Source organism: Cuculus canorus, chromosome 1 (assembly GCF_017976375.1).
Source record: "Cuculus canorus isolate bCucCan1 chromosome 1, bCucCan1.pri, whole genome shotgun sequence".
NCBI classification, from domain to species: Eukaryota; Metazoa; Chordata; class Aves; order Cuculiformes; family Cuculidae; genus Cuculus; species Cuculus canorus.
In genome coordinates this window covers 187,951,107-187,965,689 of record NC_071401.1, presented here as the reverse complement: position 1 = coordinate 187,965,689, position 14,583 = coordinate 187,951,107, and the positions used below count along the sequence as shown (strand labels likewise).

The window sequence follows — 14,583 nt, the reverse complement described above, 5'->3', positions numbered from 1 at the left end:
GTCTCTTCTGCAATAGAATCCCAGATGTGTTCTGAAAAATCTCTGTGGTTGAATAGATATGTTTTAATTAGATTTGGAAGAAACATCTGAGACTCTTCTGGAAAGTGGAAAAATTGTGAAAAGACTGAGTATACTTGTGCAGTTTATCAGAGGGCAGGAAGAGAACATCTGATTGTCACAGCATCCAATGACTATTCTGGCTCATTCGATACATTTTGCCATACAGGAGCAAGAGGAATTTATTTTTTTTAACCCAAGACTTTGATCCTGTGTCCTGAAGCTTCCCTCTACATGTTATTATTTGCACCCAGAAATTTGAAATTCTATCATAAGCAGAGCGATGTATAGCCTTGAGCTGTTAGCATTTGCATGTCTTCAGAACCTACATGATAACCATTTCATTCTTTAACATCAAGTACGCCTTTAAGGGATGTGGAGTAAGTACAGTTTAAAAATAGGTGAGACACCAGGCTATTCAGGATTTGCAGATGTTTTCTCCCTTTGTTAAAATTTATTTGTTTTATTAGTTGCCTTTCTGTATTCTTTTGAAGAATTATATGCACTCATAAGATAAGATGGATTTTAAAAGCAATTTTAACATTTTTTTAAGTAAATTAGCTTCTTTTGCTCTGGAATAGAGTCCAAACAGGATTACTTTTTTTTGCAGCAGCTATTTCTGAATAATTCCATGTTAGACTGAATCTAAAAATAAATTTGCAGAAAAGCATAGAGATACCCTAAGTGCCTCGCCTAAATACCTAAAACAATAAAGATAAGGCGAGAGGCAAATAATGTAGGATGTTTATCTGGCTGAGAACAATAGGTCTACCCAGAGTGTTTCCATTCTGTACTGCAGTATGTAGTGCAGACACATTCCCATGATGACCTTGAACTACTCTTCTATTGTATGTCAGTGTCTCATCTTTAGAAACAGGACTATTATGATGATAAGGTTAATTAGCGAGTGTGAGGTGCTTAGATGGTATTGTGATGAGGTAATAGAACATGGATTATGACTATGTGGAAGCATTTGTTCATGCAAAGACAGGAATTAGGAATGATTTCATCTGCATCAGACTAGCCAGACAGAGAACTAGCACAAGGCATTTTTAAGGACAAATTGTACTTTGACACAGGTCAATTTCGGTAAAACTGCACAGATTAATTTCAAAAGTTAACTTTCTTGAATCTCTATGGGCTATCATTCTGACAGAGATTAAGGAGTTGAGCAAGAAGAAACACCAGGCACCAGATCACTTAAAAGGCTACGAAAAAAACTGAATACTTTCTTCTTTAATGCGAAGGTAACCCACTAACTTGTGGTCTCAGGGTAAAATGGATGGAAATGGACTAAACTGGTAATGAATCACAGAAACTTCTCTCCTAATTCATATCATTGTAAAGGATAAGCAGTCCTCTGTAATGACAGAAATGGTTTTAAAAGAAACACAATATTAAAAATGTGTGCCAAAATAGTACCTCGTTAAAAGTTATATGAACAATCCCAATCTTGATTATAATACAGTCAATAAAGACATTTTTAACTTGAACAACTGTGTTGTAGTATGTTGTTGGAAGCTAGAAAATAGAATTAAAATCTAATGTTAATCATTAGAAGATGTAAACTACTAGTGGTAAAATTTCTTTTAAAAATTTTTATACTTGATTCTACAAAAGGGCCACAAATTGCTAAAATATGGCAATGGAAACCAGACTACCCTAACAAATGTATTTCAGGAGCCATGCTTTAGCCTTGGGACTATATATCATGACTGTTAAAGAAAGAGACTAAATTTCTATAGAGTATAGGTGCCTCAGAAAAACATCATTATAGAAGTGAGATGTTTAGAAGAAGCATTTGTTTAATCTCCAAAGATATAATGGTTATGACTGGAAAGTATGATGAATGTCACAAGATAGAAATAGAATGTTATTCCTTTCTGGAAAAAAAAAAAAAAAGGTCTATAAGTTTTAAAGCAGCTTTTATAATTACAGTGAGTCTCTAAAATACTTCCTTGTCTCCTAAGACAATGTTTTTACATCCACTAAAATGTTAGCTTCCATGTCAACTTACAAAGTACATACAGTAGTTCTTGAAAGGTTGTTAACACATCTATGCTCAGAAGATCAACATGATAGGTCTTCTATATCAACTGGAGAAGGTTCCTGAAAGTACTAGTGGTGTATTTTGCCCTTGCCTTTTTCGTGGAATTATGTGGTAACACATTCTGTCTCAGGTTTCACATTGCACTGTATTCTCAGTCTGACTTCTGGAAAGTTATTGATTAGTCTCTAAGTGTTGTCTGCACCAAGATTTTTTTCTCATCAAAGAGCAAAGCATTTTTGGTATACCCATCTATAGATTAATTAGAATTTGGTTAATAGATAACTGTAAACTCTAGTTGACCGGAATGTTTGGAATGTGAATATCCTTAAAACATACTAAGTAAAACTGTTTGTGATTTTTCTGTAGGAATAATTATTAGGAAAGGAATAAATAGGAGAAAGACTTGGAAAGTAATAACCCCCTATATCCTTTTTAAAACTCTGAATATTGGTTTTAGCTTTTTGAAGATATGTATACTCATGTATTTGCTTTTCTCAGAAACATGATAGTGGATTTCAAAATGTCATGTACTGCACAGTCTATGTGTTACAGTAATATTTTTAACAGCACCTGAGGTAGCTCACTGGCAATTTATTGGACAAATTCCAAGTCCATTAATTAATATTTACTGTCTCAAATGAAATGGCTTGGAAAATGCTGAGGAATGCAAATACAGTGCCTGAGAGCTACTGCATCTAACTATATGCATAGAACCAGAGAAGCAGTGCTGGAAGAATGAATCAGGCAGCCACAGCCCCAAAGACCTTTGTTTGGCATCCAGCCAGCAGTGGATGATATGGCATATATTCACATATACTCGGAGGGAGAGACAGAGAAAATGAAAAAGTGAATAGGAAGAAAAGAATTGACCTTTCTGAAGTGAGAACATGTGAACATTCACTTTTCCTCCTCTGTTGATTAAAATGAGTAGTCAATAAAGTTAATTAGTCAACAGACTTTACTTATCAAAAATTATCCAAACAACGGGGCAAATCATATTAAAATAATTACTGGAAGCTTTTACTTGTTTAGGAAAAAACAAAGAAAACAAAGCTTGGTCCCCCGTGTCGTGTTCTGTCCCGTGTCCTCTCCCTGCCCCAGCTCCTACATGTATTTTGATGAAAGAAAATTTTACAAGCAAAATTTTACAGGTAAAAGTAAATTATAGTCATCTATTTGTAAGTAAGATAGGGGAAACAACAAGATAGATAAAATGGCTGTTTAAAAGCTCTGTCTTTAAACAAGTTCTGCCATGAATTAGGTAATACCAACTATTCTGATCAAGAGCACTACCCTTGAGATATCTGACTGTTTCAAGCTGTCTCTTCTTTCTAATGGGAAAAGCCCAAGCCAATCACTAAAACCAGTGAAGTCTGACATTAAAGGGGAACAGAATTTTTGTTGAAATGCTTTTGGAGGTGTTTCTGAAAATACGACTATTCCATATTTTCGTTTCTTGTGATACAGTAGTGTTTTGTGTCCTCAGTCAGGTTGTTTTTCACAGTCCAATCAAGTTTGAAGGTAGCTTAAGGACCAGGGTACTGAGTTGCTAGGATCTCTGCTTGTTGATAGTTCATGCTAATTCGCAACAATTCCAAGGCACAGCGGTAGATTTTGCACAGGACAGGCACCATTCACAACGGTTTGGAAGATAAACAAGATTAGACATTATCATCATGAACTGTGCTTTTTAGCTGGCTGTATGTCTAAGGAATATATTCTGAGCAATAGTATTTACTAGTCCCTCCCCATTAGTGTTAAAGGATTGTGCATTTTCTTTATACAAGTATTTTCTTTGTCAGTCTCCAGGAAAGCATCTGAACACTTAATGATTCCAGCGTCGTGTCAAGTAGGATGAAGGTTGACTGCTGCATAATTCTCAACTTGCTATATCTGTAGGAGAGATATACGGGACAAGACTGCTTTTCATACAAATATTCTCAGACTTCATAGTCTTATGCTCTTGTTCCTTGCAACTTTGTGGTGCAAGACATATTACCACATTTTGCTGATGCATTCCTGAGGCTTAATGAGCATCATGGTCAAAACCATGCAGGAAGCCTGTGGCAGAGCCAGTTGTCCTATTATTTTAAGTTCTAGCCCAATGGATTGGCTGTCCTTCTTTTCAGTTCATCTACCAAAAGCATGCTGGTCTTTCTCCTTGTTGCAGATTGATAGGGAAAGTGTTATCTGAGCTGTGTTAAACCACCATTTTTTCTGGCAATTGCTGTTTTCTAGAAATGTGTGTATAAACCCTAAATATCACTGAAATATATAAAAAATAAATCCTCTATGTACAGATGATGTTTAGCTGCCTGCCAGTCCATCTGCAGTCTACACATGGAGACAAGAGTGCTAAACAGAACAGATGTCATTGGAAATATCAGTCTCTAAACTTACATATGTTATGTGGGCTTTCATTAGAAGGTTGAGTTTTTAAATCTCTGTCTTTTCCAGTATCACTATATTGTATATTTTGGTCTGGGACATCATGTCCTTAATTGCCTGTTAATAGCGAGATCTTTACAAGCTTCAGCCGCCTGCTTAGTGGAGTAAAGTTAACCAAGAAAACTATTGATCTCACATCTTTTTACCTCGGGGTATGGGGACAGTAACTCTCAGACCTTCTGCATCTAAGCTGGCAGGAGCACAGGGGAGGGAAACGAAACTGCTTCTTATCTCTTTGCAGTAATCACTAGGACTAAGTTTGCAGTAAGGAGAAATAAATAAATAAAGGGTTATATAGTGCATTTTATGTGGACTAGGGGAAGTAAACCTGGCACCTCATTTTAGACATCTACATTCTGAGATTAACATGTCTAGGTTTCCTTATGCCTTCAGTGGAGATGCTACCTAAGATCTCTCTGAGAGAATGTCTCCCTTCTTGAGGAGATTTAGGAAACCAAGAACCTAAATTTAGGCTTCTATCTCACTAAAGAAGGAAGCTTGTACCTGTGTGTCATATTGTGTGGAGCTTTGTGCAGAGACCTCTATGTTTGCTTTGATTTTAGTGTTTCATGTTAGTAGTTTGTCACAGCTCTTGTCATAACAGAGAACTAGTTGGGGACTGGAAAATAAGTCTTGCTTCTGCAGCACTGTGTTACAACTAGTAAGAACTGCCTCTTTGCAGAGACAACTAGCTGAGGGGCACAATCATCCTCCTTTCAAGTAGTTTCAGAATAGTTTGAGTATTCACAATAAACATGATTTATGAATTTGAGAAAAATCCTTAGCAGATTCTGAGACCACAAGTTTTTGCACTGAGATGGTACCTGCATTATTTTTCTCCATCTGTATTTTACATTAAAATAGCTGTCTTGAGAGACATGACAAGGAAGAACAGCCTCTTTATAATCCCTTTATTAAGAACATAAAGCTCTCCTGATTTGTGATGGTTTTGCAAGAGAAATAACCTTTTGGCGAATGACATATAGGCAGTTGAGGGAGTGTGGCCAAAGAGAGGAGAAAAAGACTTAGTTTATGAGAAGATACTTGTGTGAGAAAAAAAATGAACAGACAGTTTAATTTGTGTTTAGTTAATAATTAGTATACAATATAATACTAATACTAATACTTATACTAATACTAGTACTAGTACTAATACTAATAATTTTCAGTGCCATCTGAGGGCAAATAAATGGAGGCAAACTAATACTATACTAGGCCCTCTTGTAGTGTGTATTTTCACTTGTTATTTCTGCTTAGAAGCCCACTTGTCAGGCAATGTTGAAACAAAGAATGGAAACTTCAGCCCCATGGAATTTACCGTCTCAGTAGTGTTAAGGGGCAGAAGGATATACAAAATGTGGCAGCATGGCACAATGTAAACACAAATACAATCCTTTTTTACTTTATGATCTCAGAATGTGAGCCCATTCCAAGCTTTTTCATTTCAAATGTTGTTATTCAGGTATCTGAAAACCAAGTCTTCCACCAAAATATGGTCATAAGAGCAGGCTCTGACTCTCAAAAACACACAGATGGATGGGACCAGATAAGATCCATCTCAGTCTGTAGAAGTATTTCTATTTTTATGAGCAGGATTTTTATGAGACTATTTGGCAGTTTCATTAATTTCAGAAGGGCTACCCACACATCTGAAATAACATGCCCATGTATTTCCTACATCACCTTTGTCTTAGAATGTACTTTTGTATTTGAAAGCTTCCTTGATGAAACTTTCAGAGGAATCTTGTGTACAAAAACACCACTGTACCTGTCAGATAGTGGTTTAAGGCTTTTTTAGCTTACTCAATATCTTTAATATCATTGGACTAATATGTTACTTAACAGTAATAATTTCACCATTTCTGGCATTCTAACTGGAATATAACACTTTCTTTCAAAGAAATACTACTGTATTAAGTGGTAGATAGAACCTGGGTTTGGTTTTGCAAGAATTAGGTTTGCTGCAAGCCACTAAAAACCTTGAACAAATATTTTTTCCATTTTGAACTTACCTGACAGAGAACGAAATCACACCAAAACCCTGTAAAGCGTGAGATCCATGACAGAAAATACTATGTAACTAAATAAAAAATTTAATACTTTAGTTGCAGTTCTGTACACTCACTTTTAATTATTGTTTTTGGTGCACCCACTTTCTAAGAGATGATACCATATCAGCTACTCTGTACATGTGTTTTTTTGTTAAAAACTCATTAAACTGCCCTTTTTACCCACTGCAGATAACAAGAAGGGTCATTTTATATGTTTGTTTTTAACTCCTCTAAGTCAAATACATTAAAATGGCAATCCAATATTGATGCCATTTTTCAAGTAATTGTTCCTTGAAGTTCAGGACTTTTTAACAGAATATTTCTCTTAGGAAAGCTCACTTGAATAACAACAACCCTCCAAAAACACATTCTTGTATCAAAAAGCTGGTTTTATTTCTAAGTTGCACACTACTATTCACATTCTAAGGTAGAATAAATAACAATTTAGGATGGCTATATCTTCCTACAAGACATTTGAATGTCCTTTAAATTGATATTTGTCAAATTCAGTTAAAACCATAATGATTTAAACAATCAGATAGTTACTCAAATCTCTTTGTATCACTTAATTCTATTGGGCAAAACAGCAGCTATAAAGATGCATTCTAGAACTAGAATTTAAATGTTTTTTGACCTCATGGGAGTTTTAGTGTTCCTTTTTCCTATTGATTATATACTACTTGATTTGATTGTATAAAATTTGCTTATTAAAATGTTTCTGACCCCTCAGTAGTATCAAAGTACAAGGACAAGTGTCAAGTAAACATTTCTGATCTATTTTAGAGTGTGAGGAAAGAATGTACCTCATCTGACTTTAGACAACCAGGGTTTAATTCATTTACCTACAAAGCCAAGGGGCTTTCTAGTGAGTTTAGTTATGGTGTCCAGATAAGACACAGGACACAGAGGACGCTCAGACCTTTCTGGAGACTACAGTATAGGATTCAGCTCACAGATTATGGTCCATCATCGACATAAATGTCAGTTGATCAAATGTATGTTCACTAGAGAGTACTTTGAATCCCTCTGTGGATGTCACTGTGTCAACTAAACTCCGTTGTCTACATAAAAGTTTAGCTATCATTACCAAGACAGAGTTGTCTAGCTTTTCTGAGATCCTCTAGGCTACCCTGTGTGGCCTACATCTGCCTCTACAGAAGACCATGCGTCACCTGTAGGTCCTTTGTCATAATTATTAACATGTGAATATCTCAAAAACTTTGGGTATCTCATAGTTTGTTTCAAAGACTACATTTAGGCAATGGAGGCACACCCAAGATTGCCTGCAATATCCAACATCACAGGCATGTTTGAACATCCTTTCCTAATATTTTATGGAATTTCTCTGAACATGGGGTGCTCAGAAAGGAGTGAATGGTTGAAATTAATGCCAATTTTTAAACTATCTATACACACATAAACTGCTGTCAGGGGAAAAAGAGTCAACAGTTAGGCATTTACTAGGTCATAAACACAAGAAATCACAGGTGTTAGAATACTTAGACAAGTTATTCCATTAGCAATATTATGTCTGTATAAATTTTAACATACTGTCTTTTTTAACAGATATAATCATTGAAATGTTACTGTCCAGTAATAATTATACAATTGCACCACTCTGTCTCTCTCATTGAAGCATAGTAGAAAGCAGTCCAAGATTTCCTCAGACCAAATTGGCTTAGCATTACTACGGTGCACAGGATAATCATATATCATAGGGAGAATTTATGTTACTATATGAAGAAGTAGTAGAAGTAGTAGGAGCTTTGGGGACAGTAGATGCAAACCCTCTGAATTCCACACAATCTCACTTTTCCTCACTCCCTTCTAATCCTTTTCACAGCAATGAGTTGCATACAAAATATAGAATACCTCTGAATCTCCCTCTTTCCTTATGTAAAATCACAGCATGGGGGATTTATCTTGGATAAATTTCTCTTTTAAATAAACACAATAGAAAGTATTTCTCGATAGGTGAGAGGAAATCCTTCTTTCCATTTGACTAATCAACAACTAGAGAAACTAAACAAGTATAAATGTGCTCTGAAAATTCTTGATGAAGAATTCTATTTGATTATTTAGCAACAGTAGAGATTGCTCTATTGACTTTATGTCAGCAAAAATGTAAATTAATTCACCAAAATAAAGTTCATTAGTTGAGCATTGTATAGTAGTCCATGTACTGCTAAACTGCAGGATATAGACTACTATTTATACCATTAAGTCACTGATGTCAGGCTGGACAAGGTTGTAATTTTTCCAGAAAATGTGTTTCCTTTTGCTAATATTTCATATTTGTTCTTGCAAGTAACCTGCTCCATCATCAAAAAAAAAAAAAAAAAATTCCCCATGTTTCTCCAGTACAGATGTATGCAAATTATTTCTGCTGAATGAATGTTCAACCTTATTTTCCACAGAGTTTCATCCCAGTGCCTGTCAGCATGCAAATTTTGTTCTCAATGGGATTAGACAGAACTATGTTGCTGAGAGCTGAGAGCTCATTAATTTAGGGCTCATTAGCCAAGACCAACTGGACAAGAATAAGAACAGATTATGGTCACTATCCAATGTAACTTAATAGTTTGTTTAGTATATAAATATAATTGTGTACTCATGTAATTTATTATCAGTGCTACTGATATAACCTAAAATTCAAAATATGTGCTAGAAACATTATATAAGATTAATACAGAAGTGGCTTAGCTGCAAATGTGGTGTACTTCTCTGTTTTTTACAGTGGTGTTGCATAACACATAAAATGCATACTATATGATACCTGTAAATTCTAGTCTGTATTTTGAAATAAGGTAATCATACAGCCTTAACTGGAATATGTCTCTTTGGTTAATAGTAACGTACTTCAAGGTTTTTAATTACTGAAAAAATATATCTGCCTGCACTGTATGAACAGGCTATGAAATTCACAGTGTAGTCATACAGCATTATTTGTAGGTGTTTTCAGAAAATAACTTGGCTGCTAATGATCAGTGGACAGGTGATAAATGATGTTTAAAATTTACTTCTTAGGGTCTATTGATTATTTACTTAGGTCACCTATGTCATTTTGCTTACCCAAGAGCATCATTTACTTGAGGAAGAAGTGCAACAAGAACCAGCAATTTTAAGTGTCTGTAAGAAAATATAGGGTGCTGCATTTGCTGTAATGAATACACAAGCATTAGAATATAAACACTGATGCTCTCTCTCCATCAGTCAGTTCTGAACTCAGGCTAAATTTTGTAAAAACTTAATTCAAACTTAACTTTCAAATGTAAATGACCACATATTCAACTCCTTCTGTGTCCACATTTTCCTCAGACACAGATGCAGATATTTTATTAAATGTAGCAGGAATTTTATTTACATACTCAACTAACTTGAGCTGACCTCAAACATACAATTATAAACATAATTGGGACTTTATTGGGCAACAATATCTTCTTAAGGCACTCCCAAACTAATTCCACCCATGTCCTTCCTTCCCTTCTGTTGGCAGCCACTTGTTTCTGTTTGTGTATCAAAATTTGTCACTCTGTGGGTTTTCCCGGAGAAAGAGAGAGGTGGAGACATTGCAATACATTCTGGACTGGGGAAAAATGTGCTAAAAGGTTATCTTTGAAAACTAAGCACCACAAAGAGAGCAAGACAACCAATGAGGAACTGTAGCAACAGGCAGAAGAAAAAAGTAGGGAAAGTCTGTTTCCAAGATAAAACCTACAGAGCGTGGGCTGAAATTTGGAAATATTAAAAGCCTGATCAAAAAAAATCAGATATAATTTGAAAAAAATGTGTTGTTTGTTCTGATTTCTGGAAGAGGTCTGGGGAAACAATGTTCCACTTTCCATATGACAGTGATTTAACCCTGAAGAGCTTACCTTAGAGTTCTCTCACACCTGTATCCCTGAGAGATGTGTAAGAAATCTTTTAACTGAGGCCTTTCATGAGCCTCATTTTCCAATGCACACTTCAAGTATCTGATAACCTTTCTTAGAGCATGAAAATATGATCATTTGTTGTCTTATTTAAACAAAACACTTCCTCAGAACCATAAACACAGAATGAGGAAATATCTCTTGGCAAACACACTTGTATTAGTTCTTCATGGGAAACAATTACTCATTTGCTCTTAGCAAATGAAAAACTACTCCTTTTCTGTAAAGGCATCTGTCTCTGCCTCATACCCATGCAGTTGCATGATTTCAGTGGAAGTAGTCTGAGCAATGTTAAGGCTGTACCTTTGGATTCCTTCCAGGATTCGGTCCCTTAATAATCTTATATTTTTTCCTCTGTGTGTTAGAAGTACTGTGAGTGGGATAGGAGTGCAGAATATGATCTGAGACATTCTAGGAACAATAGGAAAAAAGATCTATGTACATACAGCTGTTTTAGAAAGTGTTTGGTAATATGAATTCTTAGGTGAGAGAAACCATTTGAACTTCCTCTTCTGGAGTACTCCCAGTGTGAGGAATTATAATATAATTTTTACATTTAAACACACTCATAGGTACACACCTCCTGTAACTGATGATGACTAATAACCTAAATACTTCTGTGTGTATAATTGCTTTTCTGCAATATAATGAAAAATCATAAGCTAGTGCACAGTTTGAGCACTGACAGATATGAAGTGTTAGAGTGGTATGTCAAAGTAGCCTCAGTAGTTTTTTAAGAGTTCTGCAGAATTGTCTGGAATTCAAAACCAAACTTCTTTCCTTTAACGGCCTCAAGTGCCCTCTGGCAGTCTCCTTGCTATCCAAGAGTAGTTTAATGATGTTGAAATACTTCTGACTGACATCAATATCTTTCAAATAGCATTGAGATTATGTTGAATTACACCAAATTATTTTGAAAGCTAATAAAACGAACAGTATAGCTGTGCTGTCTATATTATTAACAACTTTTACTATTATGTAGTATCACAACTTTCACACACATAGCTTGCATCAGCCTTTTTTATGTGATGTAAACTGGAGGAGATGACAAACCTGGCTTCTTGAATTTACAGATTTTCTTTTTCTTCTGAACATGAAGCTTTGAACCAAAAATATATAGATATTGGCAACAACTGGGGAAAATAATACTCTGTGCTCAATACTTTAGTAGCACTCACAATGTGAATACAGAGCATACTGCTTTCTTGTCAGAGAAATAAATGAATAACACCAGGAAGGGGTACCTGGTACAGTCCTCAGGCTGAAATTAAGATGAGTTGTCTGATGAGTCTGTCAGTGTTGGGTATAAACTGCTAACTCCCATGTCCTGGTCTGTCTTGCATTATGCAGCCACCATTAGACAGAAGACAAGATGTTCAAAATTAAATAGGAACATACTTGTCAAAACTTTCTCTACTTCCAGAGAATGACACAGTTCAATTTTCTGTTTGTTTTGTCATGGGAGGATTTTAATTGCTGCTATAGTCACTTTTCTCAATATATAACTTATCGCAATGCCTCTAATGTTTTTATGATAGTCATTATAATTGCTGGAGATATCTTCAGAAGAAGTCATTCACATTCCTCTGAGCTGGAAGCATTCCAGAGTTTACATCGTTTTGCTATGAGAGTAACCGTAAAAGTGTTATCTGCTGGAAACACTTCCTTCTCTGTTTGAACTTTAAAATTGTTATCTGATTAGCTTGCTGTAAATTGCAAAGGTAAATGCAATGCAATGTGGATAGCACTCTGATCTTAAGTGGTCATTAGAATTACAAATGCACAGAGTGTTGGCTCCTGAACCTACCGTGCATCTGAGAAATGGCTAATTGTTGTTCTGCTTTGCTGATACTCTACACCAGTGTGAAACCTGTCTGACATATATGAGGAGAAACTTAAATTCTCAAATCTGGAGTTCACAATCAGCTGTCTTTCCATGGAAATTCATTACTGTTAAAAATAAATGGAGCAGTTTGCTTGTTGAATTTGCCTCACTGGTAGGAATTCTGTAAGTTGATATTGTCTCATACTAAGCTTGCAAATATCTCTTAAAGGGCTAAGAAAGAGTGAATGATCTGGCTGAGTGATGTGTAACTGGCTTAGCTACATATTTCGTCACCCAATTCTCAGTCTAGCCCTGACCTTTCGCAGGAAGGTTTAAATGCCCTTCACATTCCAGCTGTTTCAGCTTACTAATTATGCCAAAGTGCTGACTTTTATTTTTCACTTACCTTTTATGCTTGCAGACATGGAACTCGTGTTGTGTCATTGATTTGAAGAGGGCTTACACAATGGCTGTCCATGGTTTGGTTACTTATGCCTATTCAAGAGCAATTTTCCAGACAGGATCTCAAAGTACTTTTCCGGGAAAGCTCTGCAAAACATCAGAAAGTTTTGAACCATAATAACCTTTGGATTAATGAGTCCGTGTGTTTCCAAGAAGCTGGTTTTCCTTCAAGTGGCAACGAAGGGCTGAATATGTCTTTACAGACCCTGAACAAGCAGCCCGAAACAACTGTGTCACAAGTGGCTGTGATCTTCTTATTGTATCATGCATCTAGCCTTTTCCTCTGTGCAGAGAAACTTCAATGGCAAATTAATTAATACTCCTATAGCTCATCTCATTCTTTCTCCTTTACTACCCCCAGCTTGTGTAAACTAAAAAGCCGTAATCCCCCAGAGACTTTTCAGTCTTAGGCAGTGTGAGTCATTTGGATGTCACAAACAGAAGATTACAGTAATCTGAGGGTGAACAAACAGGAAAACATATTGACAAGTCATCTTGACATAGTTATCTTTGTCAGTGCAAGCTGTGGCACTGGGAACAGAAAAAGTGCTTAACAAGGACAGAATTTACATTAAAAGAAGTTCTGGGGAAATGTCTTTGACCGAATAAAGAATTATACATAAAAAGAACTAAAAAGGAAAAATACTATAAAGAGAGAAACATTCAAGTGTGGAGAAAAGTGGAGGATTAAGTCCGAAATCTTAATGAATTTCCTGGTACTTTACAAAACTGGTTTTAACAGTTTTCAATTACATGATTTTTTTTCCCTCAAGGGGACTCTGCCTCAATAAGGATAGATAATTTTTTTTCTAAATGAGGTACTATTTCTATTTTATTTTATTTTATTTTATTTTATTTTATTTTATTTTATTTTATTTTATTTTATTTTATTTTATTTTATTTTTCAGTGGGTGGGCCAATATCCTAATTTATGCACCTTATTCAAACATTTATCTGAAAGCACAGTATTCATTTTCTCATGAGTTTTCTGTCATATTTACCTCTATTATATATGAATATTTCAGAAATTGAGGACATAATCTCAGAAATGTTTCAACAAAGAGAGAGGGATGATAATTCATTGGTCTGCATTGCACAAGGCTCAATAAGTCAAATATTTTTCACTAATCTAGAGTGTCCCATTAAACAGTCTATGGCCTGTTTTTTTTCAGGTAAATTAATGTTGTTAAACATTTAAAGTGGCAAAATAAAGCTCATTGTAACTCAAGAGGGAGCTGTTACAGCTCAGTATTTTTGCAAATCTGGCATAGGGATATTACGATGGGTATTTTAAAAATGGAAAGTATCAAATTAGTGAGTGTCTGTTAGAGGCATATACAACATCAGATTTCTTAAAGGCTTGAAGTCCCCAGGATTCTCCTAATTTGACTGAAGAAAGTCCAAGATCTTCCACCCTGATTTAGTTTTATTTAGTAAATAAATGCAGGTCTTTTCACTACTCACTGTTCAATCTCGATTCATCCTCATTGCCATCCTGACACTGAATAAGGAAAAGAAATAATAATTGTAAAATAAATAAAGATTTTTAACTTGTGCATATACACAAAAGAGTTTAATTCAGATTGCTCCAAAAAATAGTTCTGGTGTTTCTTAATCTTACTGTACTATATTTTGAAATAGGGTCAATACACTTGGCTGTGATTTGAAATAGCTGTCTAATACTGCAGGTTAGAGAAGAACCACAGACATGCTAATCCCCAAAGCAGTTTCTATCCAATAAAAAATCTACTCGGGGAC

At 35.4% G+C, this 14,583-nt stretch overlaps 1 long non-coding RNA gene across 1 annotated transcript in view; it reads right to left on the bottom strand.

The window, feature by feature from the left end:
* Positions 1–13,163, bottom strand: part of LOC128851015 (uncharacterized) — a 102,755-nt gene extending 89,592 nt beyond the window's left edge. The window contains exon 1 of the long non-coding RNA XR_008448304.1: positions 12,770–13,163. This is a non-coding gene — a long non-coding RNA (uncharacterized LOC128851015). The remainder of the gene's footprint in view (positions 1–12,769) is intronic.
* Between the last annotated feature and the right edge of the window lie 1,420 nt (positions 13,164–14,583).